The following is a 15,338-nucleotide window of genomic DNA, read 5'->3' as shown; positions in this document are numbered from 1 at the left end:
CAATGAAAGAATTCATAAAACTTTATTCTGAACAAACGACCCGAACATCCCGCTCCACCACTCGCAGAAACTGTGCCGTCCCAAAGAGGTCCTCTGCATTTGCACAGACAGCCTTTTCATTTAAATCTATTCAACAATGGAATCAACTTCCTGATAGTCTGAAGTTGTCTGTGGATCTTAATAACTTCTCTAGAAACCTAAAGAAACACCTTCTCAATAATCAGCTGTGTCAGCATCAGCGCACTTAAATTTTACGCGTGTAATTTCGTTGCAAAAGTTTTTTACTGTGTTAATATTAATTAACATAGTAAAAAACGTAAAACTTAAAATATTAATTAATTAACAGTTTTTAGGCTGTGATGGTTTTCGGGAAAAGAAACCATCTGATTAGTTTTCAATGACTACTGCTTTTAAATGACTACTGCATGTATTTGTTTTGTGCTACTGACAGTTATTTGTAATGTCATGTTTTAATCCTGTGTGCACCTGCCCGGGGACAGCAGATGGAAACTAGCATCCGCTAAATCTGGTACAAAGCATATTTTCGTAAGATTAATGTATTTTGTACATTGTCCCTGACAAATAAACTAATAAACTAAACTAAACTAAACGAACAACAAGACATGTATGATCAAGATGTTCCCATAGAAAACCAGGATCTTCAGTTCTACCCATTCAAAAATGCGGAAACATTATAAGATTATAAAATGATGTCCTACTGTGAAAAGTTAAGTGCACTCTGTTGTACCAGCCTTACATCTTCAATAAATCTTTTTGTAATGAATATCTGATGAAGTAAAGTAAGGTAATTCTAGTCCATATTTATCACTTCAGTCATACTTTGTCACAGCTAAAAGCTGTCAAATTGCAAGAGTTGGCCAGTAACTCAGTGAGATGGCACATATACTGTAAGTGTAGGCATCACATGCATTACCTCATCAATGTTTAAATGGCAGTTATGCCACCTGCAACTTCATGTGAATATTAATTGTTTCTGATCACGTCTGCCAATTTGAATTTAAACTGATGTGAAAACATCTGTCTTCAGTTTGAAGGAGAATCTTTATTGTGATAACCAAACCACCATTACAATACCTGGTCAATCTTCACTATGTGTTCGCAAATGAAGCAGGACCTCTTTGGACTACGACAAAATATGTGTATTTTATAATCCCCAAACTGTCGAAAGCAGCGTTATTTAAACTGATGTCTATCTGGCTCAAATTTTCCAATGAAATTGAAAATTGGAACAGTTTCCAATTACAAATTAACAGATTGACTCATCCACATTCTATCCAATGAAAACTCATCCTGCAACAAAAGCAGAGGCAAAAGGAAACTAAGTGGGAAAACAGGGTCCCTTTTATTCTGAAATAAAGTATAGATCTACTGGGTGAGACCACTTGTGCCCTCTTTGTGTCCCTGTCAATACCTAATTTATTTTCTGCTGTCTCAGGAAAGAAAGATGCACATTTAAAATATTGTAATTGTTTCTTGGTTGCCATCATTCCAGTGTAATTAGATCTCAACAAAATGTGGTATATTCAGCAGTGTTTCCTAGGGTTGTGCAGGATTAAACCAGCACTTCTTTCAGCTATTCATCTGCCTATTTAGACTTTGCTGCAGTCAAAGCACAGAGAGTGCAGCAGAGAGAGAAAACCTTTGCTGTTAATTCACTGCAATGAACCAAAGACTTGGTAAAGAGCAAATGCCTTTGTTGGCGAGCCACATGGACGTTTCTATCCACAAAAACAGCCTCAGTTTGTCTTTATCTGTCACTGCTATGGTTATAGACAGCTTAACTGAACATGTATGGTTCAGGTTAGCAAAGCAAATAAAGCTTTCTCTTAGTTCTCTTACGAGAACTTTCAAAATGTACTATAGTTCCGTCATCAATTGTTAAAATCTTCAAAAAATATATAAACCATTGTTTATGTTGTCATCTCAGAAGCAGCTGTGAGCTGTGAATAACTACATGAGGTCACACTTTGTGCTCTAGACGTTACACAGTGTAGATCTGTGGTTCCCAACGTGGGGGTGGGGATACCCCCCCAAGCCAAAAAGAGGGGGTCACACAGCTGTGACACTGTTACATTTTGTATATCGACTAAATAGTCTATACATCATTTGTCTTTCCATGGAAATTACCTATATTCTGCCTTTTGTACTTCTTAAATAAATAGTCTGTAATAATAAAATTATGTCTTCAGGTTCTTGTATTGTTGTGTCACCTGCATTTAGATAGGTTTAGATTTAGATTGGGGACCCCTGCTGTAGACAATACGCTAATGTACAGTATTTATGTCCATTAAAGACATGAGAGCAAAAAGAAAAATCATAAATCACTTTATTTAACCGTGATTTGGCAACTCATTGTATACAGTGCAGACCGTGTGTTGTAGTTACATTTGAATAGCTAGACCCTTCTAAGCTCTAAAATCAAGGATTGTGGGTAATTCGGTGTGAATATTGTTAAATAGGTAATCAAGATTAAATTAGATGTTTGTCATTTGGACAGGTATAGGATACTGTACAGGTACATAGGGATTTTTTGTGCATTTCTCCTAAAGTCGGTTCCACAAAAAAAAAATACAGCAACATAAAGCTGAGAGCAGACAAATAAAATACATGTTAATTACAACAAGAAAACATGAAAAAAATAACTCTACAAAAAACTAAACACTATTTTAAAACTGTAAAAGGAGACACTGTACAACAAAGTCAAAATAAATTAATTCTTATCCTGCAAATTTCTGACATTTATTTTTTCACCTTTATTAAGCTGTCCCACAGGTGAGGGCAAGGTTGTAGTAATTCCTTTAACCTTGTAAGAAGTTGACCTGCTATTCAGAGCTAACAACTGAAAACAGTGAACACGTCTACGATATTATCAAAACCCAAAATGTTGGAAACTCCCGTGTTTTGCCACATTCACAGAATTTTAACTGGGACCCAAAGTTTTATTCCTTCAAGTTTTTGAACACCTGAATGCTGAAAAGCTATCATGAGTCTTTTGAAGTCATGACATCTGGGGGTAGGATTTACACATTTAGCCTGTTTTTAGGACTCAAAAGGTTCCACCTACAATGGCTGTTGTGAGAGGGAGGTTACCCTTGAATATGCTCAACCGTGCAGGATAAACTGTCGACAAAAAGAAGAGCTCAGGGTGACATTGGGCTGTCCAATCTCAGTTTGACTGTAATCTCACCTGGAACAGGAACAAACAGTAAAGGTCTGAGTTGATGAACTGGAAAGGGTATGAGTTATAAATGTAATGGTATCAATAGCTGGTAGATTACAATCAATTCCCTATTTGAATTTTGCAGCATCACTGCAACTTTAAGGGCTTTCCAGAACGCCTCAAACAAAACAGGTAACCAGGGAGTAAGACGGCCACTTTCTCCAGGAAAAAGCACAACAGCACAAGTCAACAAGGCATCTATAATTTATGGACTAGCTCCCTCCTATGTACAAAAACAGAAGATGAGGAAAGAGGAGGAGAGCAGGATGTGGGTAAACCGGGGGAGCGAGACTTGAAGGGGGAAGGCAGCGATTGAGTGGTGAGAAGATCTTTTTTTTCTTCAGGGCTGAGTTATGTAGATCAGAGCCTCTGGGACCGTGCGGTGTGAACTGTTTGAGCCTCTCCCTCACACATTCAAACCCGCAGAAACAGCATGCAAGCAGCCTCCACCGCACAATAATGCAGCAAGGAACTTCATTAAAGGTCAGAGGCAGATTGTGTCATCCAGCGCCCTGAATTGGATTCTGGTCACGTGAGCTTGTGCCTTTTCACTGTTAAATGCATCTAATAGAGACACAGCGAAGCATTTTATCTCCCAGCTTCAACGGCGGTTCAGCTATTCATGAGACATCACGTAAAGCTGTGCTTAAAAGAACAGATATCAAATGTGACACGGTCTTAAAATATTACTTCAAATGCCCTACAGACCAAGAGGGCACTGGGGGCCATGTCTACATGTTGATGAATGCAGACTCCCTGGCATCAACCACTGACTGTATTTTGGCAAATCCAAACAGAAAATCCCATTAACGTCTTGAGCCACTGTGCAGCCTTGACAGAAGCCTCTATGTCACCAAAAATATGCATAATCTCTCAGTCTTGATGAAGATCATCTGCAAAGTGAGATTGTATTAACCCAGAGAGCTAAAGCAATGACTACTGCTCTGTAACAAGTTACTTCTGACCCCAAGAAGTCTGTACCAGGATGTGAGAGGGTGATAGGGTTAAGTATTTTAAGGCTCAGTCTGCAACGGCCATTCACAGCATCCAAATGCTCTTTCTACTCCACTTTCGATGTGACAAGTCCTTGGAGGAGCGCGCGCACACACACAAATACCGCATTCATCCAGTTTTTACATGGTGATGGTGTGCCCCCGCAGCGGCCGATAGGCGCAACTTTCCTCCTCCTCTTCCTACAGAACCGGACAGAGAAGAGAGACACTCTATTCACCCAGTGCGCGCTAACGCACACACACAAACAGATCCACAACCACACACACGGAAACACGCACGCGCACACGCGCGCACACACACACAGTCTCAAAAATTTTCAACATCCTGTCAAATGAAATCAGCCTGGAAAGGAGGTTTTAGAATTTCATTTACGGGCATTTTAACAAATAATTTGAGCATCTGGATCCGGAATTCAAATTGGATTAGAGCAGAGGAAGAGTGAATAAATAAGATGTCTCTTTTTCTTAATGGAAGATTATGTTGAGCAGCGACAGATTTAGTCGCGCACTCACAGTCTGCATGTGTTGAACGACAGGCTGATGATGATTGATTTGTTCACCTATCATTCATTTCCACAGCAGGACAGTATTCCTGATACAAAACTAAGCTCTCTGTCTTTTCAGCCATAGCCTTAGGTTTTGTAAAACACATTTAATTTGCGCAGTTTGCCGGGTAAGTGTGCGCAGCTCAGTGCGTCCATGCGCTTGGAACAGAGTGAGAGGTGAGCCCAAAGTAGCAGACAGAAGCGAAGGAGACGCAGCTTTCTGCTGTGCACGGGGACGTTTCCAACAGCCTCTCCAATGCACAGATCCTCTCATCACTAGTACTCTTCCACTAAGCAGAAATAACGTTATTATGAAGAAAAGTAGACATTTATTATCTCATCGCCCACTTGAACTTGTCCTCCATCACCATTACATCCTCTGGATCATTCTGCAGAGTAAATCATGAGCTGAGTAAAAAAAAAAAGAAAAATCAGCCTACTGCATCACACTTGCTTGAATTCAACGGTGAAGGTTGAAAGCGCACAACAGAAATGCTTCTATTTTGTCTATTGAAGCTTCCAGAAATAAACTCTGAATGTGTAATTACCGTTCAGGAAGGATCCCATCCGTTGCCTTTTTCCCCCACCTCAGACAATATTCCTCTGTGCGTTACGTCCCGTTAGGATAAGGTGCATTCCTTTCAAAAGCCACATAGTCCCCCAAAAATTCCGGCGCTCAAACGTAGGAAATAAACCTGGGAAATAAGACTGGCGCACTTTTCACTCCAGAGGGTAGAAACTCAGGTTAAATACGGTTCGTCATTTACACACGCGGGGAAATAAAATGAGGAAACCCTCTTAGTCCAAAAACAAGTCCGCTGATAATCCAAATTGTGTTTTTTTTTTCACAACTATAATTAGAATGATATTCTCCTAGACATCAGTTGCCATTACGCTCCGGGTCTTTTGACGCGCTCCAGTCTACATGTTAATGACGGAGATGTAGGAGAAAAAGAAACAAGAGTGGGATTTTTTCCCCCCATCGTCCGCTCCTCACGATTCAGGCTGCACTTGGCTGATAAAACAGCGTCCTCTCTCTCTGCTCTCCCCTCCTCTCCCCCTCCTCCTCCTCTTTCTCTTCTCTCCTCCGGTCTCTCTTTGCAGCCTTTCATGGAGCAAAGACGCGCCTAGCGGCTTTGTGGGGAACTCCACAGCCACCCGAGTTCATCCCCTCCACTGCATGCTCTTAAAGACACATGGGGATGAGAGACGTTTTACCCGTAACTGTCTCCCAGGGGGAAATGATACACTTTTATAGAACATGCATTACAAATTCATTTAGTCAAATATAAATATTATAGGGAAACTATCTGGTTGCTGTTAAATACAAACAGCAGCTGTGAGACTGAATTTGACAACCTCACAACTTGGCATAGAGTTCAGGATGGAATTGAAAAACAAAATGTCTGTAAGTGTGGTATAAATAAAAATATATGTTCAAGTTCTGGCTTAAAGGGCTGTAAAATGTTAACATGACACTCTCTTGTCCTTACACGGTCAAAACACAAAACACACTCCCTGGAAACTAAACAGGAAGAGTAACCAGGGAGAAAGCAGAGAGCTGAATAGATCTGATCCTAAGTAACCGCAGAGATGCTGCTTGTCAACAAGGCAAGCAAAGCACCTGCTTGGGGCCTCAGACCAGCAGGGGGCCCCTGAGGGCTGAGACAGTTTAAACCAAAGCAGTTGCTCCAAGTGTGTAAATTTTGCAATGACAGTAGGAGATCTCCCAAAGGGGGGCCCATGTGACAGAACTCACTCTTGTCGCCTCTCATGCATTATTGCTGTGAATGCCAAAGTTTGTCAATGAAAGTCAACAAAAAAACCTAAAGAGGCATTATCTGTCGATAGGAGAGAGAAAAGACAATGGTGAGGAACGCAGGTTTGAGCCCCATATCTTCCCATATTGAGCTTTATCATTTCATCAATAATGTGATTGTCATGTGCAAAGTTACTTTCACTGTGTCATTGGAGGAGAAACATCACAGACATGCCAACCCACAACAGGGAAGTGGCTTTTTGTGGTTTCAGATTGTTTGCAAATTAAAATGTGAGAAGAAAATGTGCACTGTTACTCTTGTCAACTTTTCAGACACAACATAGCCACCATAATTACACTAACTGGGGTCCAGCTGTATGAGGGGCTGGTACAGTTCAGCAGTTACAACACACTTTTGTGATGTTGGTGTCATGGTTTGGTTTTGTTCTGTTTTTGATCCTGTTTTAGTTTTCATTATTTCTCGTGTTCTGTGTATGTACGTTCCTAGTGTGTTTTACTTTAGTCCTTAGTATGTTTCCCTGTATCCTTGTGTTCTTCTATGTTGCCTGTTAGTTTATTTCCTGTCTTGTGTTTTAAGTCTAGTCTTTAGTGTTTCCTGTTTTATTTTGTAGATCTGGTTTTGGTGGTGGTGTCAGTGTTGGGTTTTACTTTGTACTTGTCCTCAGTTGTTCTGGTCTTGTGTTCTTTGTTCCTTGTGTTTCCCGCCTTAGTGATTACCCTGATGTTCCTCACCTGTCTCGTTAGTCTCACCTGCGTCTGATTACCCCTTGTCTATTTAGTCTCTGTGTTTGCCTCAGTTTGCTGTCGGTTCATTGTCATTGTCTCGTGGTTTGTCTTTGTCAGTAGCTTTCGCATGTCGTCGGCTTTGGTTGCTGCTTCTCCCTGCTCCCTGTGTTTTCTCCTCCTGGTTTTTGGATTTTGGATTTTTCCTTGTAAGTTTTTGTTTTATCTTTTTGTTAATAAATTTTGGTTCTGCACTTGGGTCCTCCTCTCCTGTTTCCTGCCTGCTAATCCGTGACAGTTGGACTTTTTTTACCCACACCAGGGCCAGAACAAAAACGAGGATGGCAGAAAGTAGGAGTCAGCTCCGAACGCTTGATTGGATTAAGGCTGAGGAAGGCAGATGTTAGCCAGTAGGCTACGCTATCCCTACTGGTCCAATACACATGCATTGATATGATCATATGGCATCTGCAGTGGGCCCATTTCTTCTTCTGTCATTTCTTTGAACCTAAAATCACATCCCAAGACCTGAAGTCTGCACAAACAGACCAAGGTGTAACAATAAAGCCAGTACTGCACTTAATACTTTATTTCAAACATCAGCCAGAATTATGTTCAAGATTAATGAAGATCTATTTTATTTTAAAATGAAGAAACAGAATAAATATACAAAAGCACTTTTTCCCCAAATGTGTTGCAATGCTGGCTTCCTCCTCAGCTGCTCAGCATCCAGCAGTGGTTAGCTTACAGTATATCCACGCTGAAGTGATGCTTGAGTCGTCCATGGATAAGGATTAAGTTAACGTGTGATCACATTTTCCTGTACTGGAGTATCATTTTAAAACTAAACAGATGTCAAAATGTATCTTCAGAAAATGTCATAAGAAAACGGAAAAACATGAGGCCTAGTGGCTCCTTTTCTGCTCGTCCTCTCTCTCTCTCTCTCTCTCCCTCTGAGTGGATGTCCTGAGAGTTGGTGTGTGAGAGCGTGTGGAGCTCTTGAGTGAGTGTTACGCTAAAGTGTCTTATCTACGTGTTAGATGTATTGGGTGTTTGTTTTATTGTTAGTGTGTGAGATTAGTTAGTTTTAGTTGCGGGTGTGTTTTTTGCCGACCAGCGTATGCTAAATGAAGCTTAGCGAAAGTTCAGTAAGGAAGACTTTAAGTGATCCACAATCAGGTTTCTCAGTCACCCTTTTCATGCTATCTCATTTCCGCTGTCATTCTCGAGCTGTCAGTTTGGGCCGTCCGTGGGTTAATCAGCTGTTCTGTCACCGGACCTCATCTAACCAATGGCGCAGCATTCCTCCTTCGTTTTTGGCCTATCATCGTTCAGCTCTCCTTTTAAATATGATCCTTTTTCTTCCCTAGTTCTTTCAAGCTGGCTTCGTGTGCCCCTCCACCTCCCCATCACTGCCATCTTCAGAAGCAGAGTCAACTCCCATCAATTCTTCTCCAACTCGGTCTCATCAAATCATCAGTCCTCCACCACCAGGGTCTGGACTCCATGGGGGGATCTATCCTAATGACGAGCAGGACTTCATCACTAAATCGCATCTTCCACCCCATAGAGTCCAAGCGCCAAAACATTCTGTCAAATCTCATTCTGTCAATCACTCTTTCACTGTAATAAATTCATTCTTAATATCACTTGTCTCTCCTGATTGAAGTGTGTTTGCACGTGTGGAGGAAATGGGGGTTGAATTTGCAGGTTTAACGAGAAAGCATGGCGTAAAGATCGCCGGTGCTTCTCGTTATTCAGTGAATGAATGCGCTTTGGCTGTTGCTGAGGTAGTGGGTCCGCAGAGTGTTAAATCTGCGGCCCGGATGAATGGAGCGGTGGTGCTGTTTTTAGACAGCGTAGAAAAGGCGAACATGGTGATAGAACACGGAGCGGTGTTAAATGACACGTTCGTTCCCGTGTCGTCTCTGTCGCTGCCTTCTCGGAAGGTTATTACACTCAACAAAAATATAAACGCAACACTTTTGTTTTTGCTCCCATTTGTCATGAGATGGACTCAAAGATCTAAAATTCATTCCAGATACACAATATTACCATTTCTCTCAAACATTGTTCATAAATCTGTCTAAATGTGTGATAGTGAGCACTTTTGCTTTGCTGAGACAATCCATCCCACCTCACAGGTGTGCCACATCAAGATGCTCATCAGACACCATGATTAGTGCACAGGTGTACCTTATACTGCCCACAATAAAAGGCCACTCTGAAATGTGCAGTTTTGTCTCACAGCAAAATGCCACAGATGGCGCAAGCATTGAGGGAGCGTGCAATTGGCATGCTGACAGCAGGAATGTCAACCAGATCTGTTGCTCGGGCATTGAATGTTCATTTCTCCACCATAAGCCGTCTCCAAAGGCGTTTCAGAGAATATGGCAGTACATCCAACCGGCCTCACAACCGCAGACCACGTGTAACCACACCAGCCCAGGACCTCCACATCCAGCAGGTTCACCTCCAAGATCGTCTGAGACCAGCTACTCAGACAGCTGCTGAAACAATTGGTTTGCATAACCAAAGAATTTCTGCACAAACTGTCAGAAACCGTCTCAGGGAAGCTCAACTGCATGCTCGTCGTCCTCATCGGGGTCTTAACCTGACTCCAGATCGTCGCCGTAACAGACTTGAGTGGGCAAATGCTCACATTCGATGGCGTCTGGCACGTTGGAGAGGTGTTCTCTTCACGGATGAATCTCGGTTTACATTGTTCAGGGCAGATGGCAGACAGCGTGTGTGGCGTCGTGTGGGTGAGCGCTTTGCTGATGTCAATGTTGTGGATCGAGTGGCCCATGGTGGTGGTGGGGTTATGGTATGGGCAGGCATCTGTTATGGACGAAGAACACAGGTGCATTTTATTGATGGCATTTTGAATGCACAGAGATACCGTGATGAGATCCTGAGGCCCATTGTTGTGCCATACATCCATGAACATCACCTCATGTTTCAGCAAGATAATGCACGGCCCCATGTTGCAAGGATCTGTACACAATTCTTGGAAGCTGAAAATGTCCCAGTTCTTGCATGGCCAGCATACTCACCGGACATGTCACCCATTGAGCATGTTTGGGATGTGCTTGACCGGCGTATACGACAGCGCGTACCAGTTCCCACTAATATCCAGCAACTTCGCACAGCCATTGAAGAGGAGTGGACCAACATTCCACAGGCCACAATTGACAATCTGATAAACTCTATGCGAAGAAGATGTGTTGCACTGCATGAGGCAAATGGTGGTCACACCAGATACTGACTGGTTCTGAGTCCCCAGACCCTCAATAAAGCAAAAACTGCACATTTCAGGGTGGCCTTTTATTGTGGACAGTCTAAGGTACACCTATGCACTAATCATGGTGTCTGATGAGCATCTTGATGTGGCACACCTGTGAGGTGGGATGGATTGTCTCAGCAAAGCAAAAGTGCTCACTATCACACATTTAGACAGATTTATGAACAATGTTTGAGAGAAATGGTAATATTGTGTATCTGGAATGAATTTTAGATCTTTGAGTCCATCTCATGACAAATGGGAGCAAAAACAAAAGTGTTGCGTTTATATTTTTGTTGAGTATATATCGAACTGTCCGCTGTTTATTTCCGATGACTTTCTACAAAGAGAGTTATCATGAAACTCGTCTCTCCCATTGAGAAGCTGTCGTTGGGTTGTAAAGCCCCGCAGCTCAGTCATGTGGTCTCACACAGATGTCAGGTCTACATGATCTTAAATAAAAGAAACGGGGAGCTTAACCTTGTTTTCACCCTGAGAGTGGAGGACTTTGATTATGTGATTTATGTCACTTCAGAAAATGTGAAATGTCTACAATGTAACAGGGAGGGGCATCTGATCAGAACATGTCCTTATAGAAATTAAGCTGAAGGATCCAGTGCAGGTGGGACACAGACAGGTGAGCAGACACAGAGTGGAGGAGGTAAGGAACAGACAGGTGAGGAGACACAGAGTGGAGGAGGTAAGGAACAGACAGGTGAGGAGACACAGAGTGGAGGAGGAAAGGAACAGACAGGTGAGGAGACACAGAGTGGAGGAGGTAAGGAACAGACAGGTGAGGAGACACAGAGTGGAGGAGGTAAGGAACAGACAGGTGAGGAGACACAGAGTGGAGGAGGTATGGAACAGACAGGTGAGGAGACACAGAGTGGAGGAGGTAAGGAACAGACAGGTGAGGAGACACAGAGTGGAGGAGGAAAGGAACAGACAGGTGAGGAGATGGAGGTAGAGAATGGGCCTAGTGTTGATACAGAGCAAGAGGCAGCAGAGGAGCTGCACTGAGACTGCAGAGGAGGAGATGAAGGAAGAAGAGTCTTCTATTCGTACTCGCTCCAAAAGGAAATTAAAGAATGGTCACAGTATTTTGCAAGAAGGAACGAAAAGAATAGCAAAGAAAGCAAAAGGAAAAACAGTAAAAACATCAAAAGAATCTGATCCAAGGTCAGAGGTCAGCGCTGATGAGGAGTCTCTTGTTACTGACAATGAAACACGTGAAAATAGATTCTCACACAGACAGACAAACAAAGGAGAATACAGTGCAGGAAAAATCAAACTGTTTCTACAAACAACAAAGAATAGGTGGAGGGTTAAAGTAGAAAACTACTTCTCTGACAAAAGACTATGTGGCAGCCAGAGATCTCGTTAGAGATAAAGGCAGAGGAACCTTCATTGATCAGGAGACACATAGACTAAGAAAGCTGTTGCCTAAACTGAGAAAACAACTGTTTATAAAAGCTGCTGCTGCTGCTTCTCCTGCTCCTGCTGCTCCTGCTGCTACTGCTCCTGCTGCTGCTACTACTGCTGCTCCTGCTGCTGCTGCTACTGCTGCTCCTGCTGCTGCTACTGCTCCTGCTGCTGCTACTACTGCTGCTCCTGCTCCTGCTGCTACTGCTGCTCCTGCTGCTACTGCTCCTGCTGCTGCTACTACTGCTGCTCCTGCTGCTGCTGCTACTGCTGCTCCTGCTGCTACTGCTGCTGCTGCTGCTGCTACTGCTACTGCTGCTCCTGCTGTTACTGCTGCTCCTGCTACTGCTGCTGCTCCTGCTGCTCCTGCTGCTACTGCTGCTCCTGCGGCTACTGCTGCGGCTCCTGCTACTGCTGCTGCTCCTGCTGCTACTGCTGCTGCTCCTGCTGCTACTGCTGCTGCTACTGTTACTGCTGCTACTGCTGCTGCTCCTGCTGCTACTGCTGCTACTGCTGCTCCTGCTGCTACTGCTGCTGCTCCTGCTGCTACTGCTGCTGCTGCTACTGTTACTGCTGCTACTGCTGCTCCTGCTGCTCCTGCTGCTGCTACTGTTACTGCTGCTACTGCTGCTCCTGCTGCTACTGCTGCTCCTGCTGCTACTGCTGCTACTGCTGTTACTGCTGCTACTGCTGCTACTGCTGCTGCTCCTGCTGCTGCTGCTGCTACTACTACTGCTGCTGCTGCTAATGATACTGCTGCTGGTGATGATGAAGAAAAAGAAGTTGTTGATGACGACGAGGATTATTATGATATTGATGATGATGATGAAACCACAGAATTCTAGTTTATCTGTCAAAAAGTCTTCAAACGAGTTCTACTGCAGCGTCTGGGTCCTTTTCTGCCGGCTCACTTCTGTGCTCTCTGCTTGGACAAACTGTGTAGGAGTGACTATGTTGTCCACACTGTCTCTTGCCTGCTGTGTTGCTGGATCACCTGCACCAGAGGCAGCATGTCCCTACCTAGATCCTTATTGGTTAACACTGAGGTCTGGGACCAGATCGTATAGAGGCCACTGATTGAAGTCAATGTACCTTCATAAGACCTTTGTTAAATGAACTCCTCCAAGGAGTCCAGCAGTTTACATTGAATCAGCAGTATATATGGACAGATATCCCCAGGAGCATTGCATCTAGCGAAAGTCCTGGGAGCTAGCTTACTGTGATGATGTGAAATGTTTACTTTGTTTTTGTTTGTGTGTATGTGAAGGGGTTATTTATTTCTTTATTTTGTTTTATTGTTTTATTTTGAAACGTATGGTTTTTCTAGAGTGTGCCAAGTAAAGAACAGTACATTTATTGTAAATTACTGAGAAAAGTACTGATTGAACTTGTGCGCACCTTCTATGGCATCTTTTTAAAGAGCATCTTTGAATATTACTTCATATTGAAGATAAATGTCATCACCATGTGTGAATAAAGTTTTTTAAAAAAAATCTAAATCTCTCTCTCTCTCTCTCTCTCTCGACACTTTTTTAAGCTTAATTTTAAACATTACTACTAAACTATAAATCCCCACTCTCAATTTGACCCCCTTATCTTCCAAAAAAGCTAATCCCTCATTTGTCCAAAGATCTCACCCTTTTGTCCTACCATTTCTGAATTTGACTCCTGCTCATGTCAGCATTCACTTAACTCTATTAAAAATAAGTAGGCATCCTCTCATTTGTATTCAGATCATGTAATTGAAACATGAAGCAGGACAACTTTGGTGACCTGGCATCAACAGCTTCACTTTCTACAATGAAAATAAAATTAATCTGAAGAGGTTTGGTTAAACTCAAAAACTGATTGGATTGTTGATGAGGACCTTTGATGCTCGACCTTTGTGCACTACACCTTCAATGCACTAAATCAGTGATTCTCAAAGTGGGGTTCGCGAACTGTAGCTTTGAGGTCTGCGGAATAAATTACAAAAAGTTGTAAACGTACTTTTTATTTCAAGATATTAATAAAGACAAATGAGGCCTGCAATGATTTTGTTATGACTCAAAATAGATGTGCCAATTGGGCAAGCAAATTTGAATTTTTGAAGGGTTGTTCATTTTCTCCAGATACGCTTCGACAGATGTCTGCCACAAAGTACCAATCTGATGAACCAAATCACGCCTCCCTGTCTCACTGCTAATTGTTTACCTTTTGCTTGCTCTAGTCCACACTGAGAGATAGATAGATAGATAGATAGATAGATAGATAGATAGATAGATAGATAGATAGATAGATAGATAGATAGATAGATAGATAGATAGATAGATAGATAGATAGATAGATAGATAGATAGATAGATAGATAGATAGATAGATAGATAGATCTTCTACACAATTCAAGCGATGAGCTCAGCTTGTGAATGGAAGTGAGGGGCGTGGCTTCAGAGGGCACACAGAAGGGAGGGGGTGGGTGTAGACGGATTACTGAGGGAAAGCTACTTTTATAATCATGCTAGTTCTAGAAATTTCCAACCCTGCCAGTAAGTTTCTTTGAGTGAGATGTTATATTGAATTTAAAACCGCATAATCATGTTTAAAGCAACATTCAACAAATGTTCAATGACAGGGAGAGGGGTTATAATATAGTTTTAGTTAAATATGTTTGTAAAACTGAGAAGTATTTTAGTGGAGCTAAAACAAAGCAAAAATATAAATCCATGAAAACACAATAAAAGCAAATTCGTCTTTAAAGCGTTCATGGAAGAGGAGATGTTTTAGAGGGGGCCTTGTTTATTTTGTTATATGGGCGGGATATTAAGATTGTACAGACATCATTTATTTCAAGTGGAAACAAACAGGAGATATTTGTTTGAATGATTAATTTAATTTCTGGTTCAAATGAAGTCATTCGTTTTTTTTATTCGTTTATGTCCTTTAAGAAACTCAAGTCAAATTGTCTTGCCTCCGTGAGCAGATTTTATTTTCACCTATTAAAAGCATCTCAGGCCTGATGTTTTAGCTTGTAATATCTGAAAATAAGATGTTGATCAGGATCTTTTAGGGTAATGTGTGGTAATAAGAAGTGTTGTGAAATATGAAATCGGATACACTTGATAAGATTGGAGTTTTTGCAGTGGAACAAAAACATACAGAGCCAGGACTAGTCCTTACAGACACACTAATATCCAATTCTGCACAACAAATATGGTTGCTCTTAAAAGCTCTAACAATTGTGAAGCTTAGCATGTATGATCATCTGCTTTATGCCTAATCTCAACATATCAATGAGACAGGAAGTCATTTGATTACTCCATGTCGTGTTAGTGAAAAGCCAGGCTGTGCTGTGC

General features: G+C 42.1%; 1 protein-coding gene across 4 annotated transcripts in view; it reads right to left on the bottom strand.

Moving 5' to 3' along the window:
• The window catches only part of nlgn1 (neuroligin 1), a 472,336-nt gene that overhangs the window by 325,338 nt on the left and 131,660 nt on the right, over positions 1–15,338 (bottom strand). For 3 of the 4 annotated variants that reach the window (XM_079350041.1, XM_079350043.1, XM_079350044.1), the window contains exon 1: positions 5,348–5,843. The exons of the other annotated variant lie outside the window; for it this stretch is intronic. The gene's annotated coding sequence lies outside the window, so the exon portion shown is untranslated. Of the gene's footprint in view, positions 1–5,347; positions 5,844–15,338 lie in introns of those variants that run through there. 4 annotated transcript variants of the gene reach the window in all.

The sequence above is a fragment of the Symphodus melops genome (assembly GCF_947650265.1).
Source record: "Symphodus melops genome assembly, chromosome: 8".
Classification (NCBI taxonomy): domain Eukaryota; kingdom Metazoa; phylum Chordata; class Actinopteri; order Labriformes; family Labridae; genus Symphodus; species Symphodus melops.
This window is presented reverse-complemented; position numbering and strand designations above follow the sequence as displayed.